This window comes from Gymnoscopelus microlampas (genome assembly GCF_963454915.1).
Source record: "Gymnoscopelus microlampas genome assembly, chromosome: 22".
Classification (NCBI taxonomy): domain Eukaryota; kingdom Metazoa; phylum Chordata; class Actinopteri; order Myctophiformes; family Myctophidae; genus Gymnoscopelus; species Gymnoscopelus microlampas.
In genome coordinates, this window is record NC_139959.1 from 24,210,284 (window position 1) to 24,225,563 (window position 15,280).

Sequence of the window (15,280 nt, forward strand, 5' to 3'; positions counted from 1 at the left end):
GTCAATCAAACATTTCACCGTTTCTTCAAAGTCACAACAAAAATTCTGAATATTCAGGCAATTAAGTAATAAGTAGAGACATGAACCACTTCATCGATGCATACATCCATATTTTCACAACTTACATAGGTTGCATAGTAGTACCTACAAAACGGATGGTTAGCCATGTAATACAAGTATTAGAGCAGAAATGCTTGCTGAATCCCCTTCTGCTTGATTTCACTTGTTTTCTTTTTTTTTAATACCTGATTTTCTCCCAAGGCGTTACGCCAATTAGTTCCTCCATGCTTGCCACTGCTGTTGTATCCTACTGGCTCACGTACCTGCCAGTGAGGAGGCTCCACTTGGAGGACGTAGCCTCTGTCCTATGCCTACCATTCAACACTGGTCCTCCTACATTCCGCCCTGGTCCGGAGGAGGAGTATGTGCAGTGACAAAGGTCACTCTCCCCGCCCGGCTTCCCTTCCCCCAGAAAACGTCCAGTTGTGTTTAGACCAATTGTATAGACCAATTATTTGTTTACTATTATTAGATCGAGACTGGATGCACAGGTGATTGTTTCATGCAATCAATGCTCAACCGGTTGTTTCCAACCCTCTCTTGTGTGTTGGCTAGTGAGGCGCGCCCTAGAGAGACCTGACAGAATGGGTTTCACTTGGAGCCAGTGGGAAGTTTGGAGCCAGTGTGACGTCGTCTGTTGAGGGGTCTATTTAGACGCTCTGACAACAGGATACTACCCGGTGGTGGGCATGGGTACTTTCCCCCCACTTGACTTTTAAGACGAGGGGTGAACAAGGGCATTCTCTTTGTATTTGGGGGGACGTTGGTCCTCCACCAGGGGTCACTGTTGTGCAGGGAGATCCCTTACCCCCTACTGAAGAGATCAATGAGTACGTCTAGGAGTCACTCCTTTCCTCTATTGCTCTTCCTCTGCCTCTTCCTCATTGTCTTTGTTCTCTTTCTTTCTTGCACCCTCTTTCTTGCGCTCTCTCCTGCTTTATGTCTCTGTCCCTGCCCCCTCCACTCTGATCATCTGTGATGCTCTCAAGTGTGTGTGTGTGTGTGTGTGTGTGTGTGTGTGTGTGTGTGTGTGTGTGTGTGTGTGTGTGTGTGTGTGTGTGTGTGTGTGTGTGTGTGTGTGTGCTCGCACGTGCGTGCGTGTTTCCAGCCAGTGTTTCTGTTGATCTTTTAATCCTTACTGAAGTCATCTCATTTTAATAGATATTTAGTCCGATGAGCAATAACATGGATATCCCTTTATATGTCCCCCTGCCAGACGGATATAGCGAACAGCCAGGGCTCTTAATAATAGATGAGCATGGTTCAGCATGATGTGCCCAGCTTCAGCCACTGCTGCTTGTGTCCCAATGTCTCCTATGTGTGGTGCATACACAGGGTAGGCTCTCTCTCTCTCTCTCTCTCTCTCTCTCTCTCTCTCTCTCCCCCCCCCCCCCCCCCCACCGGGTTACACAGAAAAAGGGATGGCCCTCAGATTGATGTTTTCATAAACTTTCAATATTCAAAAGAGCTGAAAGAGTATAAAGCTGCATATTCAGCTCACTTTTACTTCAACAGAAAACTGAATTTAAAGATTTAGTATATACCCAGATAGCAAAATATGGTTATTCAACGTTGAATTATAGTGGTTATGGTTGATTTTTGGTTACGATTGAAGACTGATGGTTTTTCAACATTGAATCACTGTTGTTTTGCAGTGCAAAATTCAATGATTGAAATGCCAACATTGAATCAGCGTTTAATCTATGGTGCAAATTCAATGATTGAAATGCCAACATTGAATCAGCGTTTAATCTATGGTGCAAATTCAATGATTGAAATGCCAACATTGAATCAGCGTTTAATCTATGGTGCAAATTCAATGATTGAAATGCCAACATTGAATCAGCGTTTAATCTATGGTGCAAATTCAATGATTGAAATGCCAACATTGAATCAGCGTTTTATCTATGGTGCAAATTCACTGATTGAAATGCCAACATTGAATCAGCGTTTAATCTATGGTGCAAATTCAATGATTGAAATGCCAGCATTGAATCAGCATTGAATCTATGCTGTTTGCCTTTTTCTTTATTTTTTTCTTGATGGGGGGAGAGGGGGAGGCACACCCCTCCTCACACACCCCCTCCTCCCATTTAATGATTGAAATGACAACATTGATTCAACGTTTTATCCATGCAGTTTGCCGTTTTCTTTTCTTTTTTTCTTGTTGGGGGGAGGGGGGGGGCAACCCCCCCCCCCCCCCCCCCCCCCCTCCTCCCATTTAATTATTGAAATACCAACATTGATTCAATGTTGAATCTGTACTGTAAAATCCAATAGCTATCTATATTAAATAAATAAGTTACCTTTACTCATTTGTTACAATACTAGGTTTAATCAAGTAAAATGCTTTAAAAAGTGCACACTTGACATGATCAGAACACACACTGAACCTGCAAAGCAGCACATTGGCCTGGCCATAAAGTATGCGGCACATATCTCTCATCTTGGAGATTGTCAGTAACAATGTGTCCTCATGGCTTCTCACAAGCATGACACTACTCTTTTTTGCATTATAAATTATGTCATGATCATTGCCATAATTTGAGCAAACTTTCAATAGCTGCTGTAACCCTCCACTGTAAGGACTTAGCACGACCAGGTCATCAGTGTACATAAGGTGATTGATGATAGAGCTACATATCAGACAGTCCGTATTGCACTTGTTTAATTCAATGGATAGATTTACATAGATTCATGTAAACGTTGAATAAAACGGGAGACAAAATCCTCCCTTGGCGTACACCATTGCTAACATAGAAATGGGCAGATGTAACATTACCCCAATTGACCTGCATTTTCTGATTTGCACACCAAAACACCAGTATACGTACAATGTGTCTAGGTGTGCCTCTATCAAGCAGCTTCTGAAACAGTTTGTAGTGGTTAAATCTGTCAAAAGCTCGAGACACATCAATGAAGCATATGAAGACAGTGGAATTATGGCTACTGCAGCTGGCAAATCAGTTCTTTAAGTGCAAAGGTGCATAAGTCTGTGCCGTGTTTCTTTTTAAATCCAAACGGTTATCTGTCAGGACAAACATTTCAAGGAGCACAAGCATGATTCTTTCCAAAACTTTGGAGTGCTGGCCCGAGCGATAGGTCTATTGTTGTCAATGCTGTTTAGTTTACCTGCCTTGTCTTTAAGGACACTGTACTAATTGTACAGAGGTGATTGACTCTGGGGGGACACCATGACCCAACAGACCTGTAAAACACAAGGTCCATTTGGTTCCATTTGTACACTCTGAGTTACAGACCTGTTATGGTCATTCAGGGTTAGCTCTTTATGTGTTTCTGGTAATATTATTGTCAGCTCAATGTGTATGTCCATGGCAAAAATGTCCACCACAAGCCAGCATGGTGATGACCCCTGCTTGTTGTTATCTAACAACTTAATGGCATCAACCACATCCTCAGACCTAATCAGTGCACTTTCAAATGGATCAACATGATCTACTGCCACTGTGCAACTTTTTACACAGTTAAATAAGTTGTGATTGTGTTTTCTCCATATACCTCAGCTATTTCAACCCAGCCACATGCACCCTCTAAGTTAGAGCAGTGGTTCTCAAACTTTTTCATGTCAAGGACCCCCTAATTGACACTTATTAGCCCGTGGACCCCCATTTGAAGAGATATGCCAGGGACCCCCATAAGAGAAGATTTTTACGGCTCTCTAGCAGTGATTCTCAACCATTTTAATTTCAAGGAAGTCCAGTTTGACATGCATTAGGGCTACAGACCCCCATTTAAGGGCATTTATACCTCTGGGACCCCAATTCACATTGTAAAAACCAATGTTAATTTAACTCTCAGAGTTACAGACCCATAAGGGTCCATTTGGTTCCTGTCCATCATTTAGCTGGGGACCCCTGGAACTCCCTCAAGTACCCCTGGGGGTCCCTGGACCCCACTTTGAGAACCAATGTGTTAGAGAGTATGTTTTACTGTTGTTCATTACTTTGACTTCTTTCCAAAAATCATACAGGTCTTTGCTTTGTAGCTTATTAGGAAGTGAGTCTGCTCTCAAAGTGTTCTCCTGTCTTTTAACAGATCAAACAGCACATTTAAATGTTGCTTGGTGCGTTTCTTCTCCTCAAACAGTGAACCTTGTCTAGGCCTACCAGATTAGGATTATTTATTTATTATTTGTATTTTAGAACACTAACCAAGAGCAAGTAAAAATTAATTGCACTGTGGTTAGTATGGTTTACTTATCAGTTGTATTTTAGAATACTTTATATTGATCAGTAACGTCACTTGAGCTGGGCGTGCCTTAATGTGAGCATGCGCACTGCGCTCATTATTCAAAAAGTGGCCGTTAGCGCGCTGAGCCCTTGTTGGGAGTTGGGACCGTTGGAACTCTCTGCTTGGAACATGGAAGCAAGGAACACGTTTTAATTTCTTCAATTCAAGTAATTTCGTCAATAAGGTAAGTGTTATCTAGTGTGAATTTGTGTATCTGACATGCTGCCATTATATTAGTGAACATTTGCCAAACGTCACGTCAATAGTGATGAGTGGTTGATGTTTTTTCCACCACATAAACTTAGCCTACTTAAACCTACTTAACCATATTTGTTCCAAAACAATGTTGTAATAAATGGAAGTTTGGTATGTTTTCGTCGAGTTGACTAGCGACTGCGTTTTGATCGTTAGTTTGAAACAACACGGACATGTTATAAAAGTTACTGCTTGCTGAGACCATTTTTTTAGCCCTGAAATAGCCGTGGCACTTTCTCCATTACAACCCGTACATCTACATAAACGTTAATATTTCATATATAAAGTACTCGCCCCACGGCCACAGATGTTACAATTTGAATCGGGTGGGTCTAAGTATCCGTATCTTCCGTATTGTTCAGTAAAAAGCATTTTAATCCGATCGCCTGCCATTTTCTCAGAGTTATAATGTATCAGAGTGCAATACACCTCCCAACCGTTAGGGTCGCGTAGTTGAAATCATGGAGACGATCCGGACAAAATGGCCACCGATCGGATTAAAATGCTTTTTATTGAACAATACGGAATATACACGGTACTTAGACCCGCTCGATTCAACTTGTTACATCCATGGCCGTGGGGTAAGCACTTTATATTTCATAATCTGAATGTTTATGAAGACGTACGGGATGTAGATGGAGAAAGTCACAACCTGGTTGAACCATAGCTAAGACCATTGACGCTTTGGCTCACGTCGCGCTAACAAATATCAGACTTGCAAGCTCTCAACGCGTCGCATCCACGACGCGTTGTGGGCTTGTAGATCTGCCATTTTGACCCGTGACACGCCGTAGGGCGAGGTATAAATCAGGCTTTGCATCCACTCTATGCGTCGCTAAACGAGGCTTGTTGTTGGTGCTGATTAAACAGTGTTTGAAATGCAACTACACTAACGTTGGTGTATCTGTCCTATAAGATAACATGCCTTTCAGACGCGCTGTGGACACATTTGAGATTGAAACCCATGTTATGTTGCCGGGTTGTGTTGGTGGAGTGTAGTTCATTGTTTATTTCAACCATTGGCATTATGTTAATGGTTCAATAGTGTGGCAGAAATACCCTGTCTTCTGTGTATTTCGAGTAGACAATAAATGGAACAGTGGTTCTCCAACATTTTCATCTTAAGGCCCTCTAAATAGATATGTTTGGCTGCAGAGTCAGACCCCCATCTGAACCAGGGACCCCCAGAAGATTTGTTAATTTTCTTCCAAATAATTCCAAGATTTTTCAAGATTCCTCAAAAATAGCAGATCTACAAGCTTGTAGGACAGCTATTTGTGAATATTAGGGTTAAAGTGGTCAAACTAATTGTGATGCTATATTGTTGTTTTTTTGCTGGTGCCCCTCTGGAACCCCTTCAAGGACCCTGGGTGTCCCTGGGCCCCACTTTGAGAACCACTGACATGGCAGACATGTTATTTTTGCCATTATGTATTGTTGATGTACTCAGATTAGAACATGAGATATAGGTTGAATATCCATGTTGAATGTTTTCCATCATTATCTGTTGAAAATAGGGTTAGGGTTAAGGCTATTGTTGTCAGCTCATGGTGCCTTGGGTTATGCCTGTCATAATAATATAAATCACACAAACTGTTGTCACACAATGGTGTGTTTATCAAAGAGCTTATCTACAATAGCCTACTGCTTGCATACACTCTTATAAGTAGACTCATGAGTGATTTTATTTTATTCTGAGTGATTCTCATTTTGCAATTGTTTATATAATATGTTCTCTTCTGTGTAGACCCAATCCTTCGATCTCCTAATCTCTCCATCTGGTGTGGAGAATTTGATTAGTGGGATTCCTCAAGAGGAAGAACTGCAGACTTCAGGTGGGGGTTTCATTTAACATAATGGTTAAATAAACAATAATGAACTGTAACTGTGTTTCTTAGCAGGTGCTAAGGTTATGAGTTGGGTCTCTTGGGTTCTTTCCTGCTTTCTTCACTGTCCTCTGGTCATAGAGATGCTGAAGGGCAGAGCGCTTAGACCCCAAGGCGGTTACCCTCGGCACAACTTTGGGGTTTCACATAATGATATCTGGGTGGTTTTCTATCAGCTGACATGAAAAGCATTCTCTGACCGGGTCAGCCTGTGACTGAGCACTTGGTGTTCAGATAAAACTTGTATTCTCACCATGTGACATTGGTGTAAAATCACTCCTCTGTGTTTGTATAGGTGCACAACACATGCAGTTTGACTCAGCCTGGGCCCTGACCAGAATCCCCTCAGCTACCTTCCTGCCAACAGGCACTGTGCCCATCTTCTGCCTACATGGACATCCGGGAACAGGTTAGCACCTTTTTACCCACGAGTAACAGAGCAACATAAGTTTATTTGGGAATTAACTGTCCAATTGAACTATCAGGGCGACATATGAAAATATGCTTTAGAGGAATGTCTGGTGCTGTATGCAGTTTGGAACCCAGGATTTAAGGTGATGGAGACCTTTATTACACTAGAGGTGTATATATGGAGCTGACTAATTTGTTTGCTGATTCCATGATGACACATTGAGGTTAGACATTCCATAATTGGGCATAGCTGCATTGGGAACTCCTTATATCAGGGGTCTTCAACCTTTTCAGGCCAAGGACCCCCTAACTGAGAAAGAGATGAAGAAGGGACCCCCACTATATATTACATAAAATTGTGTTGCAGATTAAAGCTTTTCATAGATGTTGGATTCATGTTAATGTGTATTGTCAGACATTTTACGACTTAAACCGTCAATACTTAGTAAACTTTCACTCTGTACTTGGTCTGCTCTTTTTCCCCTCTTCGCGCTGCGAGGCGTTGTGAGCTTGTAGATCGGCCATTTTTGGCTGAAGTTGTCCTTAGAATAGGGATGCTATTGTTCAAGTGGTTAGTATAAAGAAACAATGATCTTATCACAGAGATTTGGTGGACCAACTCTGAAGCAACTCTGAAGACCCCCTATGGGTCCCGGACCCCCTGTTGAAGACCCCTGCCCTGTTATGGCTGACTCATGGTGACATGAGCGTGGCATGGGGCATCTCCTGTAAGCCAATTTTAATATATAGGTAATTGTCTGATCACAGTTATGAGAAAAAGCGTTCATCTGTATACATTTATCTATTGAAGAATAGTGAAAATAGCAGATCTACAAGCTCGCAACATCTCGCAAAGTGATGTGTTGTGAACATGTAGATCGGCTACTCTCACTATTTTTCAACATTTTTAAATGCCGGGCCTGTTCTGGCCATAGTACATAATGGTATTATTGGCCCCGGTCATTGTCAGTCATGTCAGTCATTTCTTTTTTTGTTTACAAAGCCTAAAAGTCGGAACCGAAATGTAATTCGTCCAATGTTTAATGACAAAACAGTTACATTGTTGATCATAATTATTTGTATGACAATTAACCAAATGTTTTCCTAATTTACACACTGTTTCAAATGTATTTAGTCACTGTAGTTTGTTCTGTGGTTTGCTGTGTTGTAGGCTTATGCTGAGTTTAACATGATCACCACCACACACCTAGAGACTTCTTTGATGCTCTGGATCGCTATACACTACAATTGGTCCCTATCTTCAAGTCCAAGAAAGGTGCCATTAGAGAGAAATTATCCGGAATTGTGCAGCAAATTGATGGGTAAGTCTACAACATGTTTCTTATATTTGTATTTATCATGACTAAGTTTATATACAACCTATTACCCCAAATAGTACTTCTGCTTCCCGGTTGTATTACAGAGTGTTAAAGTATTGCTAACTATTGATCGTTGTTGATAACTAAATGCTGTGGATTGTACTATTTTTAAATCACATCTCCAATCAGCAACTGTTCATCAAACATAAACTGTTCACAAAATGTAAGGAAACTTGAATTTGGGTCATTATATCTCCCCTTTACTAATACCAATCAGTAAAGTGTTACATATCATTTTTATCGGTGATTAGTCACCTTTACAACGAGGTACAGCTTGTAAGCATCGGGCATTCATGGAATGAGCAACACAGGCAAACGTGTGGGTAGCGCCGAGCAAAAACGTGCCAAAATCACCCAATATGCTTTTGCTGGTAATCGCTCTTGTTTTGAGCGACCTGCCAGCACACACCTGCTGAGAGGTGGGTTCTGCAACTTTGCGTTCTGCAACATGGGTTCTGCAACTTTGTTGAGTTTGTGTATGCTCCAAGCAGCAACACTGCCCCCATGGAAAGATGCCACGTTTGTCCATTCAGGATAAGGCCTGTGCAATAGGCTCTATGCACAGCAGCCATATTGGACAGAAAATGGGCCCCTTCCTTGCTTCCTTCACAGGTGTTACCAATGACACTAATGAAGGCTCTGTTCCATTTAGTGTAGCACAGTGGTTCTCAAACTTTTGTTTAATTTCAAGGACCCCCATAACTCTGAAAGTGTACAAATGGAACCAAATGGACCCGGGAGGGTCCATTTGGTTCCATTTGTACACTCTCAGAGTTACACCCTCTCAAGGAACCATGAGGGTCCCTGGACCACACTTTGAGACCCACTAGTATTTCTAGTGTGCCAACACACACAATATCAGCACCCTGACTGTTTGACTAGAATGGAACAGAGCCTTCATTAGTATCATTGGTAACACCTGTGAAGGAAGTAAGGAAGGGGCCCAATTCATTCCCAATGTGGCTGCTGTGCATAGAGCCTATAGGGCAAGTGAAGCTGGTGTTCCGTTACGCAGATTACGCATTATTTGATGTCAGCCCTGGTAGTACTGTATGCCGGTGTGTGCCAGTCAAAGGTGTGTGTCTGGCACCTGAGCATGGGCCCTGCAACTTTGACATCTGTCTTTGGTACCGTTGTGCAAATCTTGCCTGTACATTTATGGTTCCTCAGTGAAGCAAGTGGTCTGGGTTGTTGTCTTCCTTGTTGACTTCACCAGTCTCACAGAACTTAATCCTAAATTTGGAAATGGTACAAGGGCTAACACCAAATAATGCTGTCACTCTGCATAACGGAACACCAGCTTCACTTGCCCTGTTGCACGGGCCTTATCCTGACAAAAGTGGCATCTTTCCATGGGGGGAGTGTTGCTGCTTGGAGCATACACAAACTCAACAAAGTTGCAGAACCCATGTTCAGGTGCCAGTCACTCACCTGTGAGACAGTCACACACCTGTGACTGGCACACACCTGAAGCCCATTGAATGTCATGAATGTCACAACATTGAATGTCAGCAGAAAAGTCTAACAGGCCATTTTGGCACATTTTTGCTCGGTGCTACCCACACGTTTGCTTGTGTTGCTCATTCCATGAATGCCCGATGCTTACAAGCTGTACCTCGTTGTAAAGGCTAATCAACGATAAAAATTATATACAACACTTTACTGATTGGTATTAGTAAAGGGGAGATATAATGGCCCAAATTCAAGTTTCCTTACCTTTTGTGAGCGGTTTATATTGTGGTGTTTCATGCTGTAACTGTACTGTAACTTGTGATGGTCAGATCTTGAACTTTATTTGTTCATTATCCACTTGTAGAAACCTGACGTGACCGCGCTGGGTAGGCTTGTTCTCCGAGGCCTCCTTCTTCTGCTTGGAGATGACCACAGCAGTTTCTACACCACTGTCTTGGTAAGTTCTCATAGTTACACCTTAAAGGTCCAGTGAAATTACATTTTCGATCATTTTATTTTGAAGTTTCAGTCTGAAACGGCCATTCAAACCAATCAAAAGGGTCAATCCCTTCAGGCTATAGCACGGTGGAATCTCACTCACATGGTGTGCAGTGTAAGTGTTTGTAGCCTGCACTCACATGTTGCTCAAGGGAGAGAGATGGCCACTATGCAGAATGTTTGTTACCAAGTTGCTTATTTCTAGCCTAAAATGTTTTCAGATACATATTTTACTGTGCTGATAAGATTACCATGAGTAATATACTGTCAAAAAACAGTAGGCCAACCAATGTTGATAAAACTTCTCAATGCAGATGTGTTAAGTGTCTACATTTCCCTATTGTAATGTTGTTTTTGTTTGGTTCTGTATAGGATTGTGACAGCGAAAGTGAAGACGCCTAGGCAGAGGTATCGGTCGGATTATGACTGTGAGCAGTGAAGATTCACATCCCTCAGATGGTGTCGACCTTCAGCCAGTGTCAACAGCCATCATCCTTGAAGAGGAGGTATTGTGATGGATAATTTCCAGAACCTCCCTCAAGCACCGTGCCTGCTGTTTAGCCTGACGTATGCACTCAATTTGAAGTACCCTAATGATATGAAGAACATTTTGAACTTTATTCAAAGAGTGATGCTTGGCTTGGGAAAGGAAAAAATTCCCCCCCGCCAAACTGCAAAATCTTAAAAACCTCCTGTCATTTTAGAAAGATTGTATAGTGGATCACTGGTAGGCAGGTTGTCCTCAGCCCTCCTTTGTGACAGTAAACTAAAATGCATGCATTTTATTTTTCTCATGCATGAGAAAATGTTGTAAAGTGATAGGAGTTCTAAATGAAGCCACCTTTATTCATTTTAAGTACTTTAGAGCTGCAAATTATTAAGACTTTGAATGTAATGCCATTAAGTAAAAGTAAGGCACTTTTTTTTAAATTGACAAGTGTTCACATGTTCATGTGTGAAATAATGTACTCTTTCAAACTGTAATGGGGCTGTCCACACTAAGCATATCACTTTTGTCAATCATATCGTTGTAGAATTATTTAGTTTAAATACAGTGCAGACATGATCATTTCAGTGGGCAGTTGCTCATGTCTTCCAGAGTACCAGCAAATCACTCATATTGTTATCATCAACACAGATACTGTTGTCTTTAGTTGTGTTGAACAGGAGGAGAAGGATGGAGGGGCTACTAGGCTACAATTGCAGTAGCAACACAGAAATGTGAGAGGAATTAATTAGCATAATGACTTTGTGGACGAAAAGAGGTTCACAATCATTGGCTACTCTAAATTCTATAAAATAAAATAAATTAAAATGTGTATATATAGTGCTTGGTGTGGATGGCCCGTTAGGCTTTATTAATTAAGCCATTTGTATTACTAGAGCACTTTTCAGTGTATTTTTTCAGACCGTTGGTTTAGTCTCCAAATGCTTGCAGACATTTTCACGATTTCTTTCATAAATAGCAGATCTACAATCTTGTATATGTTCTATATTTCATCTGTTAAAGCATAAAAACAATGGTTAAATCAGTTCAAAGCAGGTCTAAATGCCTTGGTTCAATAAATGTGAAGATTCAAATCATATTGTCTGTCTTTATTTTTATATTTTCACATTTTGGGAAATGTAAGGTAATTTTGAACAAGATGTAGCCTTACAGTATATCAGCATACACATAATTTAAAATGTACATGCAGATTACCATTAGGTTGTTGGATGATCAGGATCAATATTGATTCCTAACATGATTCAGTATAATCAATTTATAAATTAAATCAGTGTTCGATTCCTGATGTTGTTTCAACATAAAATCAACTAAAATGTGCATGCAGATTACCATTTAGATGATGGTTGAATCAATGTTGATTCCTAATGTTGATTCAACATTAAATCAACTAAAATGTGCATGCAGATTACCATTTAGATGATGGTTGAATCAATGTTGATTCCTAATGTTGATTCAACATTAAATCAACTAAAATGTGCATGCAGATTACCATTTAGATGATGGTTGAATCAATATTGATTCATAACGTTGATTCAACATAAAATCAGCGTGCAGAATACCATTTGGATGATGGTTGAATCAACGTTGATATAGTGTTAGTTAGTGGTTGAAACACAAACGTTGAATCAACAAAGATTAGGGTTGCGATTTCAGTACAGTTTCAACGTTGAGATCGAACGTTGATTCAACCGTTATGGCCGCCTATTTTTCAACGTTGATTCACCCATATTTTGCTATCTGGGTATTTATTAACAAACAAAATGAAAAAATATATAATTGCACATAAACTAAGGCAACTAACGAAAACCATAAAAGCTATAAACCTGATAAGATTTTGAAATCCTATAGTTTGTGATCCAGGATCAGACAATCCAGCCAAGATTTTGAATTTTCAAGATTACCAGATACTGAATATCAGTGTTTAATCCTACCTACCTCAAACTAGTGGATATGAACAACAACATAAGTAGACAGACAGTATAACAATTTAGAGCCTTCCATAACCGTGTGTGTGTGTGTGTGTGTGTGTGTGTGTGTGTGTGTGTGTGTGTGGGGGGGGGGGGTTAATCAACCTTAAAGGCTATACAAATAAGGCACTGTTTCAATATACAAACTTTAACATCTTATTTATGATGAAATATTATGTTTAAATTAATTGTATGGCTCTGGTAATCCACTCTAAATCTACCCCTCCAGTGAGATCAAGGTAATCCAGATTTATTTTGGATCAAACTGATCCCAATCCTGTGTTTTTGTTTTGAACAACCTGTTTTGAAGATTTCATCCAGATTAAAGCTTGGATATGATTTCCTGATCTGATCCGATATCAGAATGATCCTAAACCTGATATTTGGTTTTGCACTACCCAAAATCTAAATCTGATCCGTTTAGATAGGGATTTAAAGTTTTGAACTCATGGGCCAGGGCTGGAGATAAACCTAGTGACATTAAATACCCCCATGGATAGAGGAAGGGAGGTTAATCTCTTTCTCCATGATGATATATCCGAGATGACTCCTTTTATTGCCATCAGTATCATCTCCGAACACTCCTTGGATTCCAAGGGCAAGGATGGCGTTTGTCAGTGGTGGCACTGATTGCTTCAGGATTTGATTAACTGTTCAGGCTCTACTCCAAATAAGACAGTAAGACAATAGCATTGAGATAACAACCCATTTTCTCCAGTCAGTGGTATTGTGGTTTAACAGTACGGCTCTGCACTTCTCTCAGATGTTATGCCTCACCTACAGGACATTTCCAGCTTGATCTAAGGGTTCATTCCACTGTGCTATTTCTTAACGTCCTGGTGTGCATGCACACAGTCTGACATAACACATTGGCAACATGTTTCTGATCCGATGATTGAATTTAGTGTATTGATGATTCTTTTATTGATGGTTCTCCAAAACAGGCGCACAACAAAAAAATAATCTAGATTAAAAGCATGTGCTTCACAATAAAAATAAATTAAAAAAAGCCAAGAGACAAGTTATAGAATTAAATATTATAAAACGGACAAGTCCATAACTGTGGATGTGCACACCCAAACTTATTCAGACTTTGGGAGCACAACCACGACTACAAAATGCACACTTTTGAAGAGGAGCGCTGCTTCTCTGGCTGTGTCTGACAACCCAGTCATTTACGACCTGACATTGAATCGTTACCATAGCCAAGAGAAGTCTGTGTTGACGTTGTTTCAGGTCAGCTATTTGTACTAACAACGCAGATGACACAACTTACAATCACAGCAACGGCTGATCGGTGTGAATGTTGCAGACCTGTGTCTCTGTGCGAGCAAAATGGACATACTATCACTGTCTGGCTGGGTTATGGGACCACAACTGTGGCTACGGATCCTTTTGCCTGCAGGGACCGCAACTGTAACGACAAAGCCCATACATTTTGGGAAAGTGAAAAATCCCTCTCTTCGTTATGCCAACTCCTGTGTGCAAGTTCAGAACAATTGGTCAACCCACTGAGGAGAAAAATAAATGCAGAGATAATGACTAACAGACACACAGAGGTTTCCTCATTTTATAGTAGGAATGGTAGAAATAGTAGGATGATTGTTAAATGGTAGAACTACTGAATTCTCCCTTGTTTCTTCAAAGCAGCTCTAACGAAAAAGAGAATTGAGCTCTATAGGCAGATGGGTTTCTTTCTGAATTAGCTGCTTCCCTAATTAAGACCTAATATTTAGTAAAGGGATGTCAGGGTAAACACGACCCCATCCCCCTCTTAACCCCGGCATCCTGTTCACAGGTCATCTTCCCGCCATAGGCAATCTCTTGATGATGACTCTTAACTAGGACAGCGCCGGTCCATTCAGAGGACGGCCCATGGGCAAGACTCTACACTAGAACTCATTAGTCACCTTCCTATACAAATTTATTCACTGCAGATTACAAACCAGGCTTTAATTGTGGGGGAAACCATGGCCCGGTAAATCATTAATTGATGATATGCACTCTTCATCAGTGCTGCTATTTCTCCAAGCGGTACATGAGCAGACTGAAATTAATAACTGCACATTGCCGGGAATTATGCTCCTAACTCTTCCTTATATGCTCTTATAGCTAATGGCAGACTGCAGTCAGGTAATGTTGCTGCGAGGATGATGAATTGATTTTGTCCTCTTTCTGACCTTCCCAAGAGTAAAACACCCTCATTTGCCTGTCAATAATATATTCAAATATAGTCTTGGGAGTTCGAACAGCCAGACAGAGGCAGAAATGTATTAAGGTCTTTGTTTAACTGGGCTGAACATAGGGTATGTGGAGATTAGGCTTTCAAGTAGGGTAGGGGGCCCACATTATATTGAAATAATATGGTGCCCTTCCTCCCAAAGGGAAGTAATTTTTCAGCCGTGGTGTGTCCTCCAAGGTCCTTGGGGTTTTTTGTCTCTGGCAAATAGCTCTTATTCGGAAACAGTCAAATAATAGAGACCAGGAGATTCAGGAGATATTTTCTTCATTAGGATCCTATCTTTCATCTGCGTATAGCGGAGTCCATTATTTTATCCAATGCTTCACTGATTCCTTCTTCTAATGTTGACAATTAACCTGGTATTGTGGCTG

General features: G+C 40.8%; 2 long non-coding RNA genes across 2 annotated transcripts; both read left to right on the forward strand.

Annotated features, from left to right (window-relative positions):
* Positions 1-4,387: 4,387 nt before the first annotated feature.
* On the forward strand, positions 4,388-8,077 carry LOC311039410. The gene is made up of 4 exons (XR_014600162.1): positions 4,388-4,495; positions 6,314-6,401; positions 6,748-6,861; positions 8,035-8,077. It is a non-coding gene; the product is annotated as an uncharacterized lncRNA (long non-coding RNA).
* Positions 8,078-8,079: 2 nt separating this feature from the next.
* Positions 8,080-11,097, forward strand: LOC311039411. The gene is made up of 3 exons (XR_014600163.1): positions 8,080-8,185; positions 10,059-10,151; positions 10,565-11,097. It is a non-coding gene; the product is annotated as an uncharacterized lncRNA (long non-coding RNA).
* Positions 11,098-15,280: the final 4,183 nt, after the last annotated feature.